This window comes from Mus musculus, chromosome Y (assembly GCF_000001635.26).
Source record: "Mus musculus strain C57BL/6J chromosome Y, GRCm38.p6 C57BL/6J".
NCBI classification, from domain to species: domain Eukaryota; kingdom Metazoa; phylum Chordata; class Mammalia; order Rodentia; family Muridae; genus Mus; species Mus musculus.
In genome coordinates, this window is record NC_000087.7 from 63215977 (window position 1) to 63228125 (window position 12149).

The window sequence follows — 12149 nt, forward strand, 5'->3', positions numbered from 1 at the left end:
AAGAAAGAAAGAAAGAGCAAAGCACCAAAGCACTCATGTGCATGCACTGGTTCCAAAGACAGCCCTGTCCAAATGATACAACAGCACATGTTTTCACAAAATGGATTCTGAACATGTCCTCAGATTGGTCCTTTGACTATACTATCTAGGTTATTCCCCTCATGGTCACAAGAAACAAAAGGAAGCAAGATATTAGTCTGAAGCAGATATCAGACTGATGCCAAGACCAGCCTATGACTCCATTATGCTTTCTGTTTTCAAGCATCCAGAGAGTGGTTCTCAACCTTTCTAATGCTACAGTTCCTTCATATATATTCTTCCTCATGCTTGGTGAGCCCTTACATAGAATTATTTTTTTCCTACTTCATAACTGTAATTTCCTACTGTTATAAATCCTAACATAAATACCTGACATAAAGATAGTCCTAGACAACTCCCATGAAAGTGTCACAAGGACTTAGAACTTATAGGTTGCCATTCACAGTGCCAGGAAATACTAGTAAGACTAGCCAGCTCCTTGATTTTTACACTTTCTGCCTTCCAGAACTGTACTAGGATAGATGTGATCTATTTTAGTTGTTTAATCATGTGATCATCTGGAGTTGTCTAAGACTATCTTTATGTCAGGTATGTATGTTAGGATTTATAACAGTAGGAAATTATAGTTATGAGGTAGGAAAAAATAATTTAATGTAGGGGTTCACCAAGCATAAGGAAGAATATATATGAAGGAACTTGGAAACACACATACCCAAGTGGATGATGGAGTCTATTTTTCCTGTCCTGGAATCTTGGCAGGGATGAGTCAGCTCTAATGAAATAGATGAGAAAGGTTACTGGATGAATTCCTACTCAAAGTCATTGGAGACAACAGCAAATCTGTTTTGTCCGAATGGAGAATGGATGAGGATTTGTGCTCCATTAAAAAGGTCAATAAATTGACTAATTTGATTCCTGCCTGTATATTTGTGTGTGCTTTGTACTTTTTTCTGCTTTGTGTTGTGCTCTGTGTTCTTGATTATTACCTCTAGGGTCCTTACCATACTTGCAAAATGAAACATTTCTCAGTTGGAAAAGCTCTCATTTTTTTCCTCTGTATACAATATGATTCTTTAAAAAATAAGTTTTTGATTCCTTTGTACTAATAGTAAGATCAAAATTTCTGGGAAGACACTTTTCATTGAAAATACAGTTTTTCATTCAATAGATTCAGATTACTGTCCCCCCAAATCCTTCTACAACCTCTCCACTTCTCGACCCACCCAAATTCACACTTTTTCTTTCTCCCTTTATTAAAATACAAACAGGCATCTAAATAATAATGATACTATTAATGATACTAATGACAATAATAATGAAGATTAAGATACAAAATAAACAAATGAACCAGAACAGAACAAAGCAAACATAATGAAAAAGAGGCAAAGAAAAAGCACAAGAAATATACATGTAGACACAGAGACATATATGTTCACAAACACTCAGAAATCCCATAAAAACAAAAAAAACTGCAAACCATAATATATAAACAAAGGACCCTTAAGGTATTCTTTAAAGAACCCTGCCAATACCTTATTATATAAAGGACCTCCAAGATTATTATCCAGTTTGATTTTCATTTGCCAGGCAATGCTGAACTAGAGACTTAGATTTAAGCATGGTTTGCATACCCAGTGATACCCTAGTGGAAATTTGAATGTTTTCCTTTCCAAGCTACAAACTAGAAATAACTTCTGAGATAAAGATAGTGGCATGCACGCCCTTCCCTCTCATTGCTTGGGCTCTTTCTATCTCAGACCTTGCAGGCGCTGTGCATACAGATACTGCTACAGACACTTTTAGTTCAATGCAACTGATATTAGAAGGCCTTGGGTGAGAGTTTTAACCACTTCGACCTATGGGAGTGATAGAATGATAAGAAATATCAATGGCTCATTTAAACTTTGGTTGCTTCATTTTCTATACTCATGCTGGTTTGCAGCATGACCACCTTCATAGTCTCTGTGGGTTTTGACATGATGAATGAACAGGCAATCTTCAGAGGATGTAAAGAATTAAAGCTGAAGGAATGTATGAGGTGGCCCACTAGCCACTCAAGTAAGTTTACTAGCCACTCAAGACCGCGTACCTGAACTTCATCTCTGAAATAATATACATGGTAGAAGAAGAGGATTGTCTCTTCCACACTGTCCTGCAATCTCTACACATGTGCAGTGGTTTGTGCACAGTTACACACATATGTACTTAATCAAACACATGTACCCATAATGTAAGTACATTAAAATGTATAAAATCATATAAAAACAAGCAGACCTCCTACTGGAAGTTTCAGAGAGACTACATTTATAGGATTTGGAGCTTGTTTGTTTCCTACAAACCTCCCATGCAGAAGGGAGGTTTTACATCTACTTTCGCACGACTAAGACTTCGCTTGAAGCACTTGCCTGGGATTCCTGTAGATTTGGTTTTTCTCGCCACATATGAAGAAATCTCTGTGTATTCTGAGTGCCCTAGATGCTGCTGAACTGAAAAATGCACATGCAACACAGACTTCCCACAATTGCTGAAGGCAGGCCCTCCTTTCTTTCTTTTACTGTAGAAGTAACTTTTCCATTTTCTAAACAACAGACAGTAGTAGTTTCCTTCCTAACACAAATGTCTCTGGTTTAGTTAAATAGATTTATTAGCTTCAAATCAGACAATACCATGCAAGTTCATTTTCAGAAGGGTTAAGTGGAATTGAATTTGTGTTGTGTATTACTAACTGAGAGGCCAATTTATAACCACAGAGCACTTTGAGTTGAGTGAAAATAATATTTTTACAATTATAAAATGCATAAAATTCCGTACCAAATTTTTATCAAACTTGCTTTATATGTAAGATAAACCAAAAATTAACAGACAACTACCAAACAGTTAAAGCATACAACATGGCAATAAATTAAACGAAAATGCTTATTTAGAAGTGGGAGAAGATAAGCTTTTATGGAATCTGTTTAATTGTATAAGAAAGAGAAACATCACTTTTCTTCACATGCTCAGAATATAAGAGGGGGAAAATATCCATGTGATAATCCAGTTCTATGTACACAAAATTAAGCAAGATCCTCATAATTAATGTGTGAGTACACAATGCCTGACTCAAATTCTATCATAGACACTCAAGTCCTGTCACTGAAGGCTCATCAGTCTCACTGTATTATTGTTTATTATTATTATTATTATTATTATTATTATTATTATTATTAATTGCTGTTGTTTTTCTTTTTGTTATAATTACATAATTTAAATTTAAAATTTATTCAATTTCAGTAAATGATATTCAAGAAATGTTTAAAACTTTTAATATTGACCAGGGTCAAATGACTCTGCACTAAAAAACTAGATCTCATTCCCCATATTATTATCTGTTAACAGTGTGCACAAGAAGACCTGAGACCTAACAAAGTTGTCCTTTAGTTCCTCATTTTGCTCACATCAGCATCTGTAAACCATTGCCAAGTTCAGAGGCTAAGAATCTGCATAGTATCTTTCACAGACCAAGTCCTCATCGATGACAGAAACTGTGGCTATGTACTGTGTTTATACTTTATTCCTCATGATGAAGGAACAGCTGAAAGCAAGAAACTGATGCTCTAAAGGGCTTACCAAGAAACTTCCCTGGACAATATTGGTATGAATTAATACAATTTGACTAAAAGAGCACTTTGTCCACCAGGCTTGGAAGATGTAGAAAATGTAAAAATATTAAAGAGAAAAATGTAAAGATGTACTTGTAATATAGTTAACAAAACACCCATGGAAGGAGTTACAGAGACAAAATTTGGAGCTGTGACGAAAAGATGGAGCATCTAGTGATTGCCATATCCAGGGATACATCCCATAATTAGCTTCCAAACGCTGACACCATTGCATACACTAGCAAGATTTTGCTGAAAGGATCCAGATATAGCTGTCTCTTGTGAGACTATGCCGAGGCCTAGCAAACACAGAAGTGGATGCTCACAGTTACCTATTGGAATGGGTCAAACGGCCCCCAATGCAGGAGCTAGAGAAAGTACCCAAGGTGCTAAAGGGAACTGCAACCCTATAGGTGGAACAACAATATGAACTAATCAGTACCCCAGAGCTCTTGTCTCTAGCTGCATATGTATCAAAAGATGGCCTAGTGAGCCATCACAGGAAAGAGAGGCCCTTTGGACTTGCAAACTTTATATGCTCCAGTACAGGGGGACGCCAGGGCCAAAAAGGGGGAGTGGGTGGGTAGGGGAGTGGGGGGATGGTATGGGCAAATTTTGGGATAGCATTGGAAATGTAAACGAGGAAAATACCTAATTAATAAAAAGAGAAATAAAAAAGACTTTATGGTTAATGAGAGTAAATTTTTGTTAAGATTTGTTCACATAGCCTGTCTTCCACTTAGCTCTATTTCCATAGCCAATGGAATGAAATTCTGCCAGGCCTTGTCTATCATCAATATGAGTGGATGTGCAACTACAATAGCCAAAACTAGAAGTTATCATGGAAGATCTCTTTTCTGAAGAAAAATTGAGGAAGAGTGGATTGGGGTAGCAGGAGTGGAGGAGAAGTCAGGGAGCAGAGAAGAGAAGGAATACTAGGTTTGGGATGTTGATTGATTAACTAATTTAAAAAATCAGCTCCAGGACAGATTATTTTCTGGTGTTAGAGAAAACTCATCTCAACAATTATTATTAAGGAGAATTTTATTATCTGAGATCCTACAGTGAATTCGTATTGGTGTTTGTGTCTGTGTCTGTGTGTCTTGGTGTGTGAACCTACTATGTTGCTTAAAGTAGCTAGCAAAATATAATTTGTCTTTCATGAACTCACAAGCCAGGATTCACTTCTCTGACTACACGACCATCTTAAGAAGTATCCTCCTGACCAAGCAGTTGTTATTTCAACATAAACCTGGGATTCAATCTACCCTGCTTCTAATTGGGACCAAATGTATAAGCCACATGTGTTTCTCTGCCAGACTACTAGTGGATGAGACCCTCGAGTATCAGATGCATACCATGTTGGAGAGGGTACAGAAGCTCCCATGCACTGACCTTATCAATAAATTAATGCTCAAACTTTTCTATAGAGAAAACTGCTATACTCATTTAAAATTAAGAAATCACAAATTGTACATCCCTTTAGGCACAGGAGTGGTATGCAATCATTTAAAAATTCCAATTTGTGTAATAAAAGCCAAAATAATCAAAGTCACTTTACTGCTCTCTTTTACTTCCACAGAGATGGATAACTAGTATGGACAGTGAGATCTGTAAGTGGACTTCAAATGCTTACAACTTTCTTAGGTTTGTGCTGGCTTTCAGGTCTTCTTGTGTTCCCCAAGCTTCCTTGAAAATAGACAATGTCAAGGGAGAAACTGAGGTGACAACTACCATGCTTACACTGAAGGAAGACACAGTCTTATCATCTTGTTCATAAATTTACCTGAATCTTTGTTTTGGTATTCTATGACGGTCAACATTATAGCCACTGAAACTATGCCATGAATATTAATTCTTTCTGACTTCAAGGGCCATAATAGCATTTTACATCTCTTCTGAGAAAAGTGAAGAATTAAATCATAGTCCATGGTACCTGAAACCAGAGGATAGTGTCTAAGAAAACATTGCTATGGACACAGATGTCTAACAAAAACATAGGTATGGATACAAATGTCAAACAAATACTCATTTCTTTTATTACTAATACAAAAAAATGTGTGGATAACACAGATAATGAAAGACAGTGGGAAACAATGTAGAATTCTATTGTATCTTTTTTTATGATATGAAACATAACTCTCCCAAATTTTCTAGATTTTAAACCTTCTTTACATTCTGTCCCTGCAATATGCTAATTTTCCTTAGCTTGGCCATTCTGTCTGAGTTTTCTGACTAAGTACATTCTGGTGTCTGAGAAGCCTTGATCATCTGTTAAACATTTTCTCACACAGGTTACATGTATAGGGATGGTCAGCAATGTGGGTCAGCTGGTGCTTAATGAGGTGACATTTTTGAAGGAATGGTCTCCCACATTCAATACAGTTAAACAGGATTCTCTCCTGTATAAAATCATTCATGTTCAACTAAATTTGTATTATGATTAAAGGTTTTCTGGCAACAGGAACACAGATGTAGTTTTATTTCTTAGTGAGTCAGATAATGTATTTTAAAATCTGAACGGTGTTTTTCTGTGTGTGAGGGTGCATGTGTGTGTGTGTGTGTGTGTGTGATATGTATTCAGAATCCAAAGAGACCAGAAGACTTAGAGACACAAGTAGGTTTTTATTCTTGTTTTTTTTTTGTTCTTTTGTTTTGTTTTGTTTTGTTTTGTTTTCTAGACAAAGTTTGTTTGTTTACCCCTGGCTTTCCAAAAACTCACTCTGTAGACCAAGGTGGCCTCAAACTCAGAAATTCGCCTGCCTATGCCCCCACCCCCCAAATGCTGGGATTGAAGACCTGTTCCCACACTGCCTGACATTAGACAGTTTTTTTGTTAAACTATATTTGGCGCTATAAACAGAACGGGAAGTTTAACATGTACTGTTTAAGAATTGAGCCATCTCTTTCTTCACAATGCAAAGAATAACAAGAATGAATAAAATAGAAAAATATTGTATAATAGATATGAGGGCTTATCTATAATTGTTTAAGAGTTAAATAATAACAACAAAAAGTCAATCAGCTCAGTCTGGACATATGTATACAAATTGCCAAGTAACTTTTAACAAAACACACAAGCAATTCAATGAAGGAAGGCTATAAATGTCAATAAATGATGGGGAGCAAATTGGACAATGTGATGAGTGTTCTTGGGTTTGAACTTTACTGCATCAAAAATTAACTAAAATCCAAATGACTGGGCAAGACATTAATGGATTTTTTTCTTAGTAATTTGAGATGGCAAGATCCATTTTCTTCACTGTCAATACAGGCCATTTTCAGTATTCCATAATACACTGGAGACTACCTGAGACAATCCACCTCATTGACTGAATAACTATGAGGTTCTTAGAATATCAGTTGGTAGACAGCTATTGTTGGATCACACCCTGTAATTCACTTTAAAGTATATTTAAACTACATTTACAGTATATTATATAACAAAATATTATAAATGATAAAATATATTACATATAAAATAAATTATATATAATATATACACCATAGTTTTATAAAATTATGCATATATATAATTTGTGCTGTATGTTTTGTTTCACCCGAGAGCAGTGACACATAATAGGTAAAAGAGTCAGCCTCACACTCAATCTCAACTTCATACTGTATGTAAAATAATTCACAAGGGCAGGTAAGAACAAAAAAAATTTAGGAAAATTGGAGTATATGTATGATTAAGAGAGTTAAGAGTGCTAGATTTCATGGAAGAAATATTCATTCTAAGAGAAATAATTGATCCTCACTAAAATTAAGAACTTTCACGCTGAGCTGGATGGTGGTGGTGTGTGTTTTAAACCCACAACTTGGGACACAAAGGCAGGTGAGTTTGTGGTAAACCTGCTGTACAGATTGATCTTGAGGACAGCCAGGGTTATGCAGAGAAATTGTATGTTAAAAAAACAAAGAAAACAAACAACCCCAAAACAAAAAATAACATAGAAAATATTTTATTTTTCTGTAGCAGTTCCTGATTCAACAGTGAAGAAGCAATCTAAATCAATTATAATCCAAAAGGCAATATCGCCCAGAGTATATTTTTCACTGTTACAGTCCAGGTTACACAATGTATACACAAAGGAAAGGAGTTATAGTTAACCAGTTAAACTAGTCAGGTGGTTAGCTTGTAGATGGCCAGCATTACAACACTGTAGAGTGTCTTCTTCCATGGGTTAGCATAGCCCATTCTACCTCAGATAAATAAATTTGTATATCGTCAAATATTAACATTCCTGAAGAAGAGAAAGGACTTGAATTTAATACTGAGTCAGAAGCAGTTGTTGTACCTGTCTGTGAATCATGGCAGGCTGCATACTGAGGAAATTATCAGTAACGAATTTAGGTGGAGAAACTGGGATAACCAGAGGTAGGCAAGTGGACCAGATAATTGGTTGTAAAATATCCAGTTTCCACTCTGATCCTGACAAGTCTAGTCGCCTGGAGATCAGTAAGGTTGAATGTACCAGAGAACACTAGTGGTCTTAGCAGCAGGAAAAATCTAAAATGAGACTGCCTGAATTCAAAAGGGAAATGTTAAAATAAAATAAAACAATAACAAAAAGCAATCTGACTTTCTCCAGCCCCTCTATGGTCCAGTAGCCTCCATGGCTTTTTAACACCAACAAACCACTAGTAAACACTACTGTTGGGCAGATTTGTGTGTTGCTATAAAGCTGCCTTGATCATTTGCTTTCTTGGGTGTTATCCTTCATGAAGTTATTTCTCTCTTTTCCTTCTCTGTAAAATATATAAGACTAAACTTAAAAGCATTTTCTGAAGCGATACATGAGTCCCACCCTCTCTATATAAGATCTGTTTACCATGAGTCAGCCAAAATAAACTCTGCCTGACATTCTTAGGTTGGATTCTGAAAGAGGTGGTTTCTGTTGTCACTGGGGTGTCACTTATTTCCCCATTCACTAGCAGCACCTAGAACATGGCACTAGGGTACAAAGGCCAGTGGAAGTCCTCCTCTCTCAACTCATGGATGTATTTTCATAAAAAAGATATTAATCCCAGCATCTATTCCACCTCTAGAGAACATGAATGCTAGCCTAGGCTCCTATACCTAACAAAACTCTCAATCACCATAGACGGAGAAAACAATATATACAACGACAAAGCCAATTTTACACATAATCTTTCCTTAAATCCAGCCCTACAAAGAATAATAGGTGGAATACAACAACACAAGGAGTGAAACTACACCATAGAAGAAACAAGAAAGTAATCTTACAACAAATCCACAAAAACATGCTTCCACCTCTAAGAATAAAACTAATAGAAAGTAACAATCACTTTACCTTAATATCTATTAATATGAAAATTAATATTACCATCATAACCTAATTGAATGAAATTCAAAAATATGAGGAATTAGAAATTGTCCGTTTTTCATTATGTTGTTCCTAATTTCGTAAATAGGATTAATAAGTCCAATATTGTATAATCCATATATTCTTTCTTCTTGTTTATACATAACACTGTATTGCTGTGTGCCACATAATGGTCTTGAAAACATGGTTCCCCTATCTCAGCCTCTGTATTAGTAGGATTGTTTATTTGATATTTTTACACTATACTATGGTTTTCAGAACAGCTTAAATTTTTCAAAACTCTTTATAAACCAAAATAAATGTAGACAATTAATTTGGGAGGTGGCTTATAAGAGAACAGCAAAGAGTGAGACTAAAGGCTTTGCTTGATATTTATTATTATTGTATAAATTCTGAAGAGGACTTTATAAGTTACTATTATTCTAAGGTGAATGCTTTTGAAAAAACATCACATCCAATAAAACTGAATTCTATCATCAACTAACTTCTGTGACACTCTCCAAGCAGAACAATTCTTCATTGAAACAGTTGATCAATGACTTCATGGATAGACCATCTTAATAAACACCCATTCCATAAGTGAATGTACCCTGTTACATGTGGCCTGAGAATGACAACAATCACTCAAATCAAATAGCTTTGAACATAGCAGGAAATTAGTATCCAAAAATCATGCCTACAGTTCATTCCTTGCCACAGCAGATATATCAACTCTACCCTTAGTACTATGGAGGTAAAATACTTTGGTGATGTGAGGGACATTCAAGTACAGCCTTATTACAATGAAATCCAGTGTCCATAAATTGTTCTTCTTTTTTTCTTTTCTTTTTTTTTTGTATCACAGTAAGCCAAGATTTTTTTTTTAAATTTTACAATTATTATATACTTTCTTCGTTTACATTCCAAAAGTCCCCTCCCGCCTCCCCCCTTACCTCTCCTTGATCCCCAACATACCTACTCCCACCTACATTCCCTAGCAGTACCCTGAGCTGAGGCATATAACCTTCACAAAACCATAGGCCTCTCTCCCCACAGATGGCCTACCAGGCCATCTCCTGCTACACATTCAACTAGAGACATGAGCTCTGGAGGTACTGGTTAGTTAATATTGTTGTTCTTATTTAGGGTTTCAAACCATCTCAGTTCCTTGGGTACTTTCTCTAGCTCCTCCATTGGGAGTCCTGTGTTCCATCCAATAGATGATTGTGAGCATCCACTTCTGTATTTGCCAGTCACTGGACTATCCTCACACAAGACAACTTCAGGGTCCTGTTAGCATAATCTGTAAGTCAAGAATTTTAAGATCTCCTAAAAACACAACAAACAAACAAACAAACAAACAACAAACAAACCAAAAGACTATTTATGTTCACCAAAAAAACTAATAGTGATATATTATTTTAATATATCATACAGTTAATATATTTGCAGTTATTTAAAATTTATGAGAAAAAAGAATTTTCAGTATTGCTGCAGACAAATATATAAATTGATTGTTGTTTCTATCAAACAACATTTTTAATATTCATTTTTATTGTTACAATATTTTATAAATATTAAGGAACATGATAAAAAATGGAAGGTTGATAGGTTTTGAGTGGGCATCAGCTGGAAGAGTTGGGGTACAAAATAAAAAGAAGAATGTGATGTAAGTCTGTTTACTCAAAATATGTTTTTAGATGTTAACAAATTCAGATAAATTGAAATTATGTATATTTTCTTATCATAATGCAATAAAAATTAAATCAAAATATATTTCTAGAACTGGTGGGATTGCTCAGCAGTTATGAGAACCGGCTATTATTTTACAGTTCCTGAGTTCAATTCCCAGCAACAACATGGTGGCTTACTACCATATACAAAGTGATCTGATGACCCCTTCTTTCATGAAGGTGAACCCATAAAAAGAGGACTCATACATTTTAAAAATGATAGACTTAAACACATTAAAATGTTTCTATTATTATTATTATTATTATTATTATTATTATTATTATTATTATTATTATTAAAGTGTCTAACTACTTCCTTTCATTTCTTTCCACCAAACCAGCCTTGGAAATCTAATGCACAAGTAGGAAAACACTGCAAGTTAATGGGCGGAATGCTCTTGGGTACATGAAATACACACTAGACTAGTTGAAAAAATGGAAAAACTAGCTGTTAAGGGCAACTTTTGGTTAGGCAGTGTTGGTTCATGCCTTCAATCACAGCACTTGTGAGGCAGAGGACAAGGATTTTTGAGTTCAAAATCAGCCTGGTGTAAGTTCCAGGACAGACAGTGCTACACTGAAAAACCCTGTCTTGAAATTTAATAATAATAATAATAATAATAATAATAATAATAATAATAATAATAATAATAATAATAATAATAAAAGCACCTATTCTATGCAGAGGACCAGGCACAAAGCACCCACATTGTGGCTCATAACATATGCACAATCACAGTTTCAGAGAAACAGTGCTCTCTTGCAGCGTCTGTAGGCAACAGAGGCATAAGTGAGAGAGAGGGGCTGCTCAGCCTAGCACATAAGTGAGAGAGGGGACCTGGGCAGCCCAGCATATAAGTGAGAGAGAGGCCCTGCCCAGCCTAGCACATAAGTGAAAAAGAGGGCCTGCAAGGACTAACATCTAAGTGAGAGGGAGGTCCTGGGAAGCCTAGCACATAAGAGAGAGAAGGGCCCTGGGCAGTCTAGCACATAAGAGAGAGAGAGGACATGTGAAGCCTAGCACCTAAGAGAGAGAGAGAGAGAGAGAGAGAGAGAGAGAGAGAGAGAGAGAGAGAGAGAGAGGACCTGCCCAGCCTAACTCCTAAGTGAGAGAGTGGGCCTGAGTGGCCAAGCACATAAGTGAGAGAGAGAGGGCCTGCACTGCCTAGCACACTCTTCTATCAAGCTGAGGACTAGGAAAGTAGAGAAAGGAGAGTACCAGGGGTTGTAGGAAATCTGCATGTTCCCTTCTGAACTCTTAGGGCAGCATAGACTCTTCTGGTGTGCGTGTGTACATGCAGAAGTCCACATTATTAAATGTTTATGCACATAAATAAATAAAAAACCAAAAATGCTTACAAGAGCCTCTACAGCTGAAATTAAGTAGAGCCATTTGCTGTATTTCA